This window comes from Leptonychotes weddellii, chromosome 3 (genome assembly GCF_054177405.1).
Source record: "Leptonychotes weddellii isolate Sample4059 chromosome 3, ASM5417740v2, whole genome shotgun sequence".
NCBI classification, from domain to species: domain Eukaryota; kingdom Metazoa; phylum Chordata; class Mammalia; order Carnivora; family Phocidae; genus Leptonychotes; species Leptonychotes weddellii.
In genome coordinates, this window is record NC_138371.1 from 111,877,692 (window position 1) to 111,891,861 (window position 14,170).

The 14,170-nt window shown below is 38.1% G+C and overlaps 1 long non-coding RNA gene across 1 annotated transcript in view; it reads right to left on the bottom strand.

Annotated features, from left to right (window-relative positions):
* The window catches only part of LOC145720755 (uncharacterized), a 286,144-nt gene that overhangs the window by 72,776 nt on the left and 199,198 nt on the right, over positions 1–14,170 (bottom strand). The window lies entirely within an intron of this gene.

The window sequence follows — 14,170 nt, forward strand, 5'->3', positions numbered from 1 at the left end:
GATTCGTTTGCATATGAAAGGCACATTTGCAGGTGAATCATTTGCTTTCTTTAGGAATTAGCAAGCCCTGGAGAGGACAGTCCATCCAGGAACAGCAAGGCCCCAAGATGTCAAAGCATCAAACACAGAAACTGGGAAACTAGAAAATATGGGTATTATGCATTACATATGTTAGTATATATAACTGAATAACATGAGCAAGAAATTAAAAAAAAGGTACAAATAGATTTACTCAAAATCATTATAAGATATCAAAATATTTTCAAGTTACCAAAAGGAAGACAGAGAATAGAAAACAGAGAAATAAAAAATGGAGGGACTAAAAAGGAACAAAATAGAATGGGAAGAAACTTCTAGTTTTGGCTCCAACATGCAAATTGCTTAGAAGTCATCATATCCAGGCTTACAAACAAAAAAAAAGTCAGCAAACTGAAAATCAACAACTTTGCAAAGAACTGATACCTTGAAATCTGGAGAGATAGGTCAATCTAGAGTCACAGATAGGATTTGCTCAATAGGAGATAGGTCCCTATGGAAGCAGAAACAGTACTCTTGATAGACAAAGACTTTAAGGCAACTGTTTTAAATGTATTCAAATAACTAAAGGAAGCCACAAAGAGCTAATGGAATCCAGAGGAGCAATGTACAAATAAGTAGAAATTATCAATGAAGAGACAGAAATTATAAATAGGAACCAACCAAAAATTCTTGAGCCGAAAAGTATAATTACTGATATGAAAAACTCACTAGAGGGTTTCAACAGCAGATATGAGCAGGCAGAAAAACGAATCAGCAAACTTGAAGATAAGTCAATTTAAATCTCCCAGTCTAGGAGAATTCTGGTCCAAGATGGCTACTTATCTGAACTCATCTCCTCCACGGACACACCAAATCGACACCTATTTACAGATAAATTCCTCCTGAAGAACTGAGGGCTGACTGAACAGATTCTGCACAACAAAAGATAAAGGCAAGAAAAACGGACACTGCAACAAAGAGAATGCCAGCCCCTACCCCCCACCCCGCCCCGATGCAGTGAACTGCAGTGAGGAGGGACAGTACTGAGAAACCCTAAGCAGATTTGTCTGCCCTGGAGCACAGAAAAAAAAAAAAAGCCTCAGTTCAAAAGAGCAACTAGAATACAAAGGAACTAGCCCTAGAACCTTGCCAAACAGTGGAGGAACTCCTGGAACTCTCTCTCTGGGTCAGAAGGGCTGGCAAGTATCACGATTTTTGTTCACTCTCCATCTTGATGGCTTGGACTTGAGCAGAATCTGAGCACCCTAACTGGCATACCACATCAGTGAGTCCTAGGACTCTAGAACACACCAGCCCCAGACATCCCACCAAGGCGGTCCCAGGGTGGTATGCACTAAGAAACCCATGGTCAGCACTCACTACAGCTCCAGCTGCCATGCTACATTGAGACAAACACAAAGCGCCCTGGAACATTCTAGTTCCTGTACCACTTTGGCTCCAAATGGCTTGCTAGAGCACCCCTAGGTAAAGAGTGCTTCAGGACTTCCCAGCTGATTCCTGCTTCAGCTGTTAGCCACACCCCACCAGAGTGTCCCCTGCACAGAGCACCATGGGAACCTCTGGCCCATGCCTTCCTTGGCTCCAGACACCCCACCAGGAGACTCCCTGTACTGAGCATCTTGGGACATTCCAACTTGCTCCTTCCTCAGCTTCAGCTGTCCTGTCCTTCTCCCCTCTGTGTGGAGAGCCCCAGGACATTCCAACCTGCATGAACTTCAGCTTTAGCTGTCCTTCCAGGGCATCCTCTCTGCAAAGAGCCCTGGAATTACCCCAGGTTATGCCCACTTCAGCTACAACTGTCCTGCCAGGGTGATCCCTGATCAGAGCACCCCAGGACCCCCCAGCCTGTGCCCCACCTTATCTCCAGCCACCTGCAAAGACACCATCTGTGTAGAGAGTCCCAGAACATCCCAGATTATACCCGCTTCAGCTTCAGCACTTCAGCTTCAGCAGTCCTTCAGGGTGCCCTCTGCACATACAGCCCTGAAAACCCCTAGCTTATACTTACTTTGGCTGTCCTGCCAGGACATCTTCTGCATGAAGAGCCATAGGATTGCCTGGCCAATGCACACTTCAGCTCCAGCCATCTGACCAGGGCAGCTCCAGGTCAGAGTACCCCATAACCCATGCCACCCACAATTCCAGCTAGCCAGAGAAAGTAAACAGGCACACACAGTCCACACAAGGGATGACCATACACAAGACCATTGTTTCAAGTTTAGAAGTGAACTATTACTCAGCCATCAAAAACAATGAAATCTTTCCATTTGCAATGATGTGGATGGAATTAGAGTGTATTATGCTAAGTGAAATAAGTCTGTCAGAGAAAGTCAAATACCACATGATTTCACTCATATGTGGAATTTAAGGAACAAAACAGATGACATAGGGGAAGCAAAGGAAAAATAAAATAAGATAAAGACAGAGAGGGAGGCAAACCATAAAAGACTCTTAACTATAGAGAACAAACTGAGGGTTTCTGGAGGGCAGGTGGGTGGGAGGATGGGCTAAATGGGTGATGGGCATTAAGGAAGGAGGGCACTTCTTGTGATGAGCACTGGGTGTTATATGTAAGTGATGAATCACTAAATTCTACCCCTGAACCCAATTCTACACTGTATGTTAACTAACTTGAATTTAAATAAAATCCTGGAAGAAAAAAAAAAGAAAAACAAAAAAAGAAAAAAACCTACAACCATGATTACTTTACCAGGCAAGGTTATCATTCAGAATTGAAGAAGAGATAAAAAGTTTACCAAACAAACAAAAGTTAAAGGAATCACAGACCTGTACCTCAGAAACAAATAATACATTACATGTTAAAAAAAAAAAAGAAGAAGAAGAAGATAGCAGGAAGGGAAAAATGAAGGGGGTGGAAATCGGAGAGGGAGATGAACCATGAGAGACTATGGACTCTGAGAAACAAACTGAGGGTTCTAGAGGAGAGGGGGGTGGGAGGATGGGTTAGCCTGGTGATGGGTATTAAAGAGAGCACGTTCTGCATGGAGCACTGGGTGTTATATGCAAAGGATGAATCATGGAACACTACATCAAAAACTAATGATGTAATGTATGGTGAGTAACATAACATAATTAAAAAAAAGTTAAAAGGATCCATTACTACTAAGCCAGCCTTACAAGAAATGTTAAACAGACTTCTTTAAGTGGAAAGGAAAAGGCCATTATTAGACATAAAAAATTATGAATAAAAAGATGTAAACTATGATCATAATACATAAAATATGGAAGGGGAAGTACTGAGGGTTCTAGAGGGGAGGGGGAGGGGGATGGGTTAGCCTGGTGATGGGTATTAAAGAGGACACGTTCTGCATGGAGCACTGGGTGTTATACACAAACAATGAATCATGGAACACTACATCAAAAACTAATGATGTAATGTATGGTGATTAACATAACATAATAAAAAAAAAAAAAAACCAGAAGTTCTTTTAGAATGTGTTCAAACTAAAATGATCATCAACTTAATATAGACTGCTATACTTAGGATGTTATATATGAGCCTCATGATAACCCCAAACCTAAAACCCATACAGATACACAAAAAATAAAGAGAAAGCCAAACATAACACTACAGAAAGTTACCAATTACAATGAAAAAGAGCAAGAGAAGAATAAAGGAACAGAGATGAACTATAAAAACAATCAGAAACAATTAACAAAATGGCAGTAAATAGTACCTATCAATTACTTTACATGTAAATGGTCTAAGTCGCCCCATCAAAAGACATAGGGTGACTGAATAGATTTACCAAAAAAAAAAAAAAAAAAAAGGCCCATCAGTATGCTGCCTACAAGAGGCTCACTTCAGACCTAAAGACACATACAGACTGAAAGTGAAGGGATGGAAAAAGATATTCTATGTAGATGGAAGTGAAAAAAAGCCAGCACAGTAGTATTTATATCAGAAAAAAGTACTTTAAAACAAAGACGGTGACAAGAGACCAGGAAGGGTATTACATAATGATAAAGGGATCAATCCAACAAGAGGATTGTAAATTACTTGCACCCCACATCAGAGTACCTAAATATATATATAACAAATATTAACAAATATAAAGGAAGAAAATGACAGTAATATTAGGGGACTTTAACACTCCACTTACATCAATGGATAGATTAGGCAGAAAATCAATAAGGAGTGTTTTTGAGTGACATATTTGACAAATGGACATGACAGATATATATAGAACATTCCATACAAAAACAACAGAATATGCATTCTTTTCAAGTGCCCATAAAACATTCCCAAGGATAGATCACATGTTAGGTCACAAAATAAATCTCAATAAATTTAAGAAGCCTGAAATATCAAGTATCTTTTCCAATGACAACAGTATGTAACCAGAAATCAATCATTAGAAAAAACCCCACAAACATATGAAGGTTAAACAACATGCTACTAAATAACCAATGGGTAAACAAAGATATCAAAGAAGAAATTAAAAAATACATTGAGACAAATGAAAATGAAAATATAACACTCTAAAATATTTGGAATACAGCAAAAGCAGTTCTAAAAGGGAAATTTAGAGCAACAGGCCTACCTCAAGAAACAAGAAAAATCTCAAATAAACATCTTAATCTTATATCTAAAGGAACTAGAAAAAGAAGAAAAAACAAAATCCAAGGTGAGTACAAGGAAGGAAATAATAAAGATATAAATGAAATAACTGAAATAGAGAGCAAAAACAATAGAAAAGATCAATGAAACTAAGAGCTGATTCTTTGAAAAAATAAAGAAAATTAATAAACCTTTAGCCAGACTCATTAAGATTAAAAAAAGAGAGGACCCAAATAAATAAAACCAGAAACAAAAAAGAAGTAACAGTTGACACCACAGAAACATAAAAGATTATGAGGATACTATGAAAAACTATATGCCAACATATTAGAAAACCAAGAAAAAATGGATAAATTCCTATAAACATATAATCTTCCAAAACTGAATCTAGAAGAAATGGAAAATCTGAACAGTTACTAGTAATGAAATTGAATTGATAATCAAAAAACTCCAAACACACAAAAGACTAGAACCAGATGTATTCACAGGTGAATTCTACCAAACATTTAAGGAAGAGTTAATATCTATTCTCCTCAAGCTATTCCAAAAAATAGGAGAGGAAGGAATGCTTCTAAATATATTCTATTAGGCCAGCATTACCTTGAAACAAAAACCAGACAAAGACACTACAAAAAGAGAAAACTACAGGCCAATATCCCTGATGAACAAAGATGCAAAATCCTCAACAAGATATTAGCAAACCACATTCAACAAAACATTAATAGGATCATTCATCACGACCAAGTGGGATTTATTCTGGGGAAGCAAGGATGGTTCAATATACAAAATCAACATGACACATAACATTAACAAAACAAATAATAAAAGTCATATGATCATCTCAATAGATGCAGAAAAATCATTTGACAAAATTCAATTAATGTTTACAATAAAAACTCTCAACAACATGAGTTTAGAGGGAACATACTTCAACATAATTAAGATCAATATATGAAAAATTAAGGGCTAACATCATACTCGTAAAAAACTGAGAGCTTCTCCTCTAGGATCAGGAGCAAGACAAGTACGTCAATTCTTGCCACTTTTATTCAATATAGTACTGGAAGTCCTAGCCACAGCAATTAGATAAGAAAAAGAAATAGAAGACATCCATATTGGTAAGAATGAAGTTAAATTGTCACTATTTGCAGATGACATGAGACTATACATAGAAAATCCTAAAGACTCCATCAAAAGACTATCAGAAATAATAAGTGAATTCAGTAGAGTTCCAGGATACAAAATTAATACACAGAAATTTGTTGTGTTTCTACATACTAACAACAAAGTAATAGAAGGAGAAATTAAGAATACAATTCAACTGTACCAAAAAGAATAAAATACCTAGGAATAAATCTAACCAAGAGGTGAAAGATCTGCATTCTGAAAACTACAAAACACTGATGCAAGAAATTGAGGAAGACACAAACAGATGGAAAGGTAATTCTATGCCCATGAATTGGAAGAATTAAGACTGTTAAAATTTCCATACTACCCATTGCAAACCCTATCAAAATACCAACAACATTTTTCATAGAAATAGAACAAACAATATTAAAATTGGTGTGGAACCACAAATGACCTGAATAGTCAAAGCCATCTTGAGAAAGAAGAACAAAACTGGAGGTATCACAATTCCAGATTTCAAGATATACTACAAAGCTGGAGTAATCAAAACAGCATGGTATTGGCATAAAGACAGACACATAGATAAATGGAACAGAATAGAGAGCTCAGAAATAAACCCATGTGCATATGGTCAGTTAATCTGTGACAAAGGAGGCAAGGCATATACAATGTGGGAAAGACAGTCTCCTCAATAAATGGTATTGGGAAAACAGAACAACTACATGTAAAAGAATGAAACTGGACCACTTCCTCGCACCATACAAAACAACAAACTCAAAATGAATTAAAGACCTACATGTGAGACCTGAAACCATAAAAATTATAGAAAACATAAGCAATAATTTTTTTATCATCAACTGCAGAAACATTTTTCTCAGGCAAGGGAAATAGAAAAAAAAAATACTGGGACTGTATCAAAATAAAAACTTTTGCACAGTGAAGAAAACCATCAACAAAATGAACAGGCAATCCACTGAATGGGAGAAGATATTTGCAAGTGTTATATCTGATAAAGGGTTAATGTCCAAAATATAAAGAGAACTTATACAACTCAACATCAAAAAAACTCCCAAACAATCCAATTAAAAAATGGGCAGAATACATAAATAGATGTTTTCCCAAAGACAACAAACAGATGACCAACAGATACATGAAAAGATGCTTAATGTCACTAATCACCAGGGAAATGCAAATAAAAATCACAATGAGATATCACTTTACACCTAACAGAATGGCTAGAATCAAAAAGACAAGAAATAACAAGCGTGGGTAAGAATGTGGAGAAAAAGGAACCCTTATGCCCTGTTGGTGGGAATGTAAATTGATGCAGCCACCGTGGAAACAGTATGGAGTTTCCTCAAAAAACATAAAAATAGAAATGCTATATGATCCAGGAATTCCACCCAAAGAAAACAAAAACAACAATTCGGAAAGATAGAAGCACCTCAATGCTTATTGCATCATTATTTATAATAGCTAAGACATAAAAGCAACCCAAGTGTCCATTGATAGATGAAGATAAAGAAGAGGTGGCATATATATATATATACACACATACACACACACACTTCTACACACATAGTGGAATACTACTCAGCCATGAAAAAGAATGAGATCTTGCCATTTACAACAATGTGGATGGACCTAGAGGGTATTATGCTAAGTGAAATAATCCAGACAGTGAACAAAAAATACTATATCATTTCACTTACATGTGAAATCTAAAAAATGAAACAAACACATAAACAAAAACCAAACTTCATTATTTCAAGTTTTCATAACAAGGTAGTGTTGTTTAGGTACCTGGAAAATCAAATTACAGAGAACACATGGTGGAGAAATAAGATACTACACAAATTACATCTCCCGTGGCATGAAATGATGGTTTCCATAAAATAGTACAAGGAACTCACAAATTTACCTGGATTTCTTCAACCACAAATGAATATGTTGCTGAAGCTTAAAAAAAAACCCAAACAACTCCCAGTGTGAGGAGCAGAAAAAGAATGAAGAAAAAGAAACAGAACCTAAGAGACCTGTGGGACACCATCACTTATACCACCATAAGCATAATAGGAACTCCAGAAGAAGAGAGAAGAGAGGGCAGAAAGAACATTTGAAGAAATACTGACTGAAAATAAAATATAGCAATCTACATATTTAAGAACCAGGACAAATTACAGAAGGACAAATGTAAAGACCGCCACACTGAGACACATTATAATCCAACTGTTGAAAGACAAAGACAATGACTATTCCAAACCATGTGACAGACTTGTCATAGGCAAGCAGTCCTCAATGCAGCAAATTTCTCATCAGAAACCGTGGAGGCCAGAAAGGAATGAGAGGACATTGTTGAAGTGCTGAAAGAAAACAAAAACAAAAACAAAAAACCTCCAAACTAAGAATCCTCTGTCAAAACTGTCCTTTAAAAGTGAAAGAGAAACTAAGACATTCTTGGGGGCGCCTGGGTGGCTCAGTCGTTAAGCGTCTGCCTTCGGCTCCGGTCAGGATCCCAGGGTCCTGGGATCGAGTCCCACATCAGGCTCCCTGTTCCACGGGAAGCCTGCTTCTCCCTCTCCCACTCCCCCTGCTTGTGTTCCCTCTCTCGCTGTGTCTCTCTGTCAAATAAATAAATAAAATCTTAAAAAAAAAAAAAAAGAACTAAGACATTCTTGGACAAACAAAAGCTGAGGAACTTCATTGCTACTAGATTGGCTCTACAAGAAATGCTAAAGGAAATCCTTCAGTAAAATGAAAGGAACTTGAAGCCTTACAAAGAAATGAAGAACTCCAGTAAAGGTAACTACACAATTAAATATAAAAGCTAGTCATTTTGTAACTCCTCTTTTTATTTCCCATATGATTTTAAAAATAAATGTAAAACCAATCATTATAAAAGTGGGACCTGAGAATCTGCATTTCTATCAAGTTCCCAGGGGATGCTGATGCTGCTGGTCCAGGGACCACACTTTGAGAACAGCTATTCTATAGGATGCTTCTTTGGCAGAATGGAAGTAGTTCTAGTTCAGATTAGTGATTTGCCCTTCAATTTTGGAACCTGATATCTGTGTAATTATAGTCATCCCAGGGGTGCTTGGGTGGCTCAGTTGGTTAAGCATCTGCCTTTGGCTCATGTTGTGACCCCAGAGTCCTGGGATCAAGCCCCACATCAGGCTCCCTGCTCAGTAGGGAGACTGCTTCTCCCATCCCCTCTGCCTGTTCCCCCTGCTTGTGCTCTCTCTCTGTCAAATAAATATTAAAAAAAAAGAAAATCATCCCAGACATCCATCTAGATGCAAATCTGGCAAAAAAAAAAAAAAATCACATTTCACCTTCAACTTACGATCAGCCACCCCACAGCTCTTATTTTCTGTTTCCAAATATGATTGAAAATTAATAGTTAAATTATGACTTGTTAATACTCCTTAACTGCATACGGCAGGGCAGTACTCCTTGTTTTCACCACAAACAGTTCTTTTGCCCCCTTTTAAATCCTTGTAATGCTACTCCCACCCAATCTCTTTACCAATATACCCCTAAAATATAAGCACTTGAGGAGTATCTGATACAAAGGAAGGAAAGCTTTCCTGCTTTTCTGCTATCCCTTTCCTGTAAAGCCAGTTGCTTCTCTTCTTCCTCAGTGACATTGACAGGGGCCACTGTGTTACTTTGTGATAATTTATTTCAGGTTTCCTAGTCACTATACTTTTGTTAACTCCACCACTCACTCTGACACTTTGCCCCCCACTCTCGTTAGTTCTTCCTCTCTTTCCTGAGAAATAGATAAGTAGTATCAAAAAGATTTACTGACCTAAACTCTGTATGTTGCAACTCCCTCCTCTGGAAATTGTAGAGGTGCTGCTTGCTTGAGTACTTTATTAAAGGAGAATATTCCTTTTGTTGAGTGAATGCTTGTATTATGAACAGATTGACTACAGAGTAACTTCAGTTTAAAACCCAATGAAAACATAAATACGTTTTACTCCAGAACACTCAACTGCTTCCCATTTATTTGCTGGCCTGGTCATGAGCAAATTCATACAGTCACTAACTACACACTGACTCCAAAACCCAGAGTTTGTTAAATCTGCCTTCTCTTTCCATTTTTATTTCTATTCCTCTGTTTAGGGAAAGGACTTTCACATGCACAGACAAGGATGTGGATGGGGAACACAATTTGACATATTATGGCTCTCCTGGGACCATTAAAATTCTGTCTCCTCCTTTTCCCTGATACTCTCCAAAGGGTCTCCTTTGGCCATGACAACAGAATTGCCAATTTCAGTTTTCTGCCTTCAGAATTTCTTCCAGTCTCCATGGGCCAATGGCCTTTGATTTTCTACTCTTGGAGATTTCTGTCAGACAAGGCTGTTTGCTGATGCATTTCTATAGGGGGGAGAAAGGAAATCCATCCTGACTTCAGAAGAGCCTTTAATGAGTTTCAAATCCAAGTTGAAGTTGTTCATTTTTCCTTGGCAAAATTCCACATTACTGGGAGGCAGGTATAGGAGGAAGCAGCCTGGGCCTCCCATTTTTGTTGTTTGTTCTGTTTCCCAGAGATCCACTTTCATGTTTTGAAAACTTTAACAGTAAAATCAAATTTACTGGGAAAGACAACACTCTGAAAACAAAAGAGCCAGAGGAAAGCAGATAGCTTTCTTTGCGATGGGGTTTTACCAAATTTTCCTGATTATGTTTGATTTTGACTTTAAAAGCCACCAGAGATTGCTGTGTTTATTTTCCATGTTTCCATTTCTAACACATGACCCTCATTTGGGTGGAAAAAATCAGAATCATTTCTTGCTCCTTGGAGCAAACTCCTCTTCTACTACTACGGAAGTGAGGTAAAACAGGCCACATTCATGATCAAAACCGAGAATGTGCATGGAATAATGCTATTTTGTATAAGCTTGTATTCCTCAATTTTTTTAACTCTTTACTGAAGCATAATACACATAGAAAAAGGCATAAAATATAAACCTACATCTTAATGAATTATCACACAGGGAACACCTGTGTGCTCACCAAGAAATCGAGCGTAGCCAATCATTCTTATATCCCCCCCACTTGCCATTCCTCCCCTCCTTCCCAAAGGTAATCACTAGCCTGACCTCTGCTTATATAACTCAGTTTTATCTGTTTTTGAACTATATATACATTGAATCTTATAATGTGTTCTTTTGTGTCTGATTTCTTTCACTCAGTAGCATATTTCTGAGATATACCCATGTATTGTGTTGTAGTAATTCATTAATTTTCATAACTGCATACAATTTTGTTGATAATTATGCATGCTTTACTTATCCGACCTAATGTTGAATGATATTAGGGTTGTTTCCTGTTCAAGGCTCACACTAGTAATACTACTATGACATTCTTATACATGTTCTTGGTGCACACATGTGTGCATTCCTGCAGGATATATACCACAGTGGAATGGCTGGGTTACTGAGAATCTGTGCATACAACTTTATTAAATAATACAAAAGATTTCCAAAATGGCCACAACCAATTTATACCCCCACCAGTAGGGTATGAGGTTTGAGGGTTCCTGTTATTCTACATCTTTGTCAACAACTTAGTATTTTTGTCCCCAGATGAAGGGATCCTTCCCCTTAATGCCAAACTAACAACTATTGAGGTTCCATTTTGTATAACTACAGGAAGATCAGACTTTTTATGAGTTCTCCCCAATAATTTCAGAGACTCTCCAGAGATTGTTAACATGTCTTATAGATCTTTCATGGTTGTCAACTTGGCCAACACTACCTTCTTTTAGGCCATTCCTTCACCTCCTGCACATCACCTCTTGCCATCATGTGTCCCTCAAGGTCCCTTTGAGGAAATACAGGGAAAGACACTATTCCAGTGGGGGAATTTGGTGAGGACCTTGCAAGAAAGAGTGGTTTAGAGGATAAGGAATGAGTGATGGATTCTAAAAGTGGTGATACTTGTCCATATTAAAAAGTAACTGGAGGATAGGTGAGCGGAACCAATTTTAGGTAGACACTAGAGGTTTAAGAATCTTCCAGTTGATTTACCTGGGACCTCTGCCTTACACCTTGATATTTAGTTCCTGCGACCCCACTAGACTTTCCTAGTTCTTCTGGTTGAGGGTGGGCATTCCTCTTTTCAATGTTGCCATTAAATTTGGGCAAGAGGGACCCCAGTCCTGGGCCTACTACTCCTGTTCTGGACTTCCTCAGGCTATACTTCATCCCATAGGGCAAGGAGTGCTCAGGGTCAAGAAAACAAAAACTCCTTCTATAATATGCCCCAGGCACACAGCATCTCAGAATCACTTGTCCAAACAGATTAAAGCCCACTTTCAAAGAATGTGTGTGCTTCATCACTGGGCCTATCTTTCTGAGGCAGACACTACCTGGTTGTAGAACCACAGGCCCAGATGGCTGAGGAATGGCTGACTACGAGGGTGTGGATGGCATCTGGATATGAAAGCTGGGTTGACCCCAGGCATGTGTCCAAGTCCTTTCACCCTTCTGAATTGAGCTGGGGGTAAGGAGAGAGAGGGAAAGAGCTGAGGAGCCAAGAGCTGGACCAACTCTCGGTCTGTGCCATCATACGGTAGTATAGAACTTTGAGGAGTTTGAGAATTTTGAATTCAAATCTGGCCTTCCAAGTTTTTAGGAAGGTATATTTGTCAAGGCAGGAGGATAAAGCATCTTTAATAGTTTTTTCAAGGAATTTATTACAACTTTTAAGTATTTAGACACATGTGAGGGCCTACATTTACCCTGGTTCTGGGCCCTATAAATGTTAGTGAGGTCTTGCTTCTTATTTCAACCTCTACACCTCTGTTGCCTGCTCCAGCTTGATTCTGGCTTCTAGCTCTGGAATCTTCCACTTAATGCCTAGCTGATATTAATTAATTCCTGGTAACATTCTCAAGCCCCTCTATGATTGATTTGGCTTCTCAACTCTTTCTAAAGCATATGGTGGCTGAGATTGTCACCCTGCACCTCAAGCTTCAAGGGTTCTAATATGTCTCTTGATTAATACTGAAGAATATCTTTCCCTTTTTTCCCCTCCATCTAATCACTAAGAAAAATCTTCAGGCTTTCCAATTAGTCAAAGAAACATCTGTAAGATGAAGCATTGTAAGATGAAGAGCTACCCTTCTCTCTAATGACTTGGACGGATCAAGAGAAAACAAACCCCATTATCAAGAGTCTTTCCCAGATAACACATCACAATAAATACTCCAAAGTTAAGTTTTCATTACTTGGTGTATCTGAAAGTTGGAGAAAATCCCTGGGTTGATTTTCAGGAAGACTGAAGCTTAAGGGAAAATGTTGAACATCATATAAAAGAAATTTTGGCACAACAATCTAATCTCACTGCAAATAAGTAATTGCACTAGCTCTGGGCACCTAAAATAATAGAAAATAGAGAAGAAAGAATCAGCAAAATGACTTGACATATATATTAATTTTCCCCTTTAAAATTATGAAGGATTGGATTATTTACATATTAAGATAAAACTATTTTCATGCTAGCGGCAGGATTCATTTTCATGAGAGAACAGTGTTAAACACCTTTAACTTTCTCCACTGTGGAAGAGAAAGGTGATCTGAATAGGTTAGGAAAAAAAAAAAGGTGGAGAGGTGGTCTGGGATTTTTTAAGTTCCAGGAGCAGTCTGAGAAGGAAGAAAGAAATGGAAAAATGGAAAACAAGCTGGAGGGTGGACAGAGGACTGAGGATGAAAGTCAGCCAGCAAGAACTCCTCTGAGGTGGGAATGGTGAGAATGTTGGCAATGGCTGAGAGGTATCTCAGACGAAGATTCAACTGCAAATTTTCTCCTATCCTTTGCAATACTCTTCTCCTGTTTTCCCTCTACAAATTTTTGAATGAAATATTTCTACAGAGAACTGTTTTGTATAAGGCGTAATTGGGGGAATCAAGAATGAAAAACTATGCTTCTTTATATTAATATAAGATGAAAGCAAATATCAATCATGAGAGAGAAACACAAATGAAATGGAAAATTCTACAGAGGCAAGAAATAAGGTATGACTCAGAGAAACGTAATCTCCTTTAGGATCCCTGGAAACACTGCTGGCAATGCTCTGTTTCCCATCATTTGTGGGACAAGTGCCAAGCTATCTGAATATAAATGACGAAGGGAAGGTGGTTCTGCAAGGCTGGAGGATTTGGGGACAGCGCATGATGGTGCCTGCGCCATCCTTACAAATTCAGGCTGTCTTTAATCTGGAGAAAGATTTTTATAGAGACAGTACATATAGAATTAATTAGAAATTACTGACTTAGTGATAGAACATAAAGTTTCAAAACTAATAGGCTCACTGAGTAAAGGAAATGATGTATTTATATGGGCATGAGTCAACAGGTGTTGTACATTTTCTCTGTTCTCAGCATTGCACCTGTACTGTGAGAA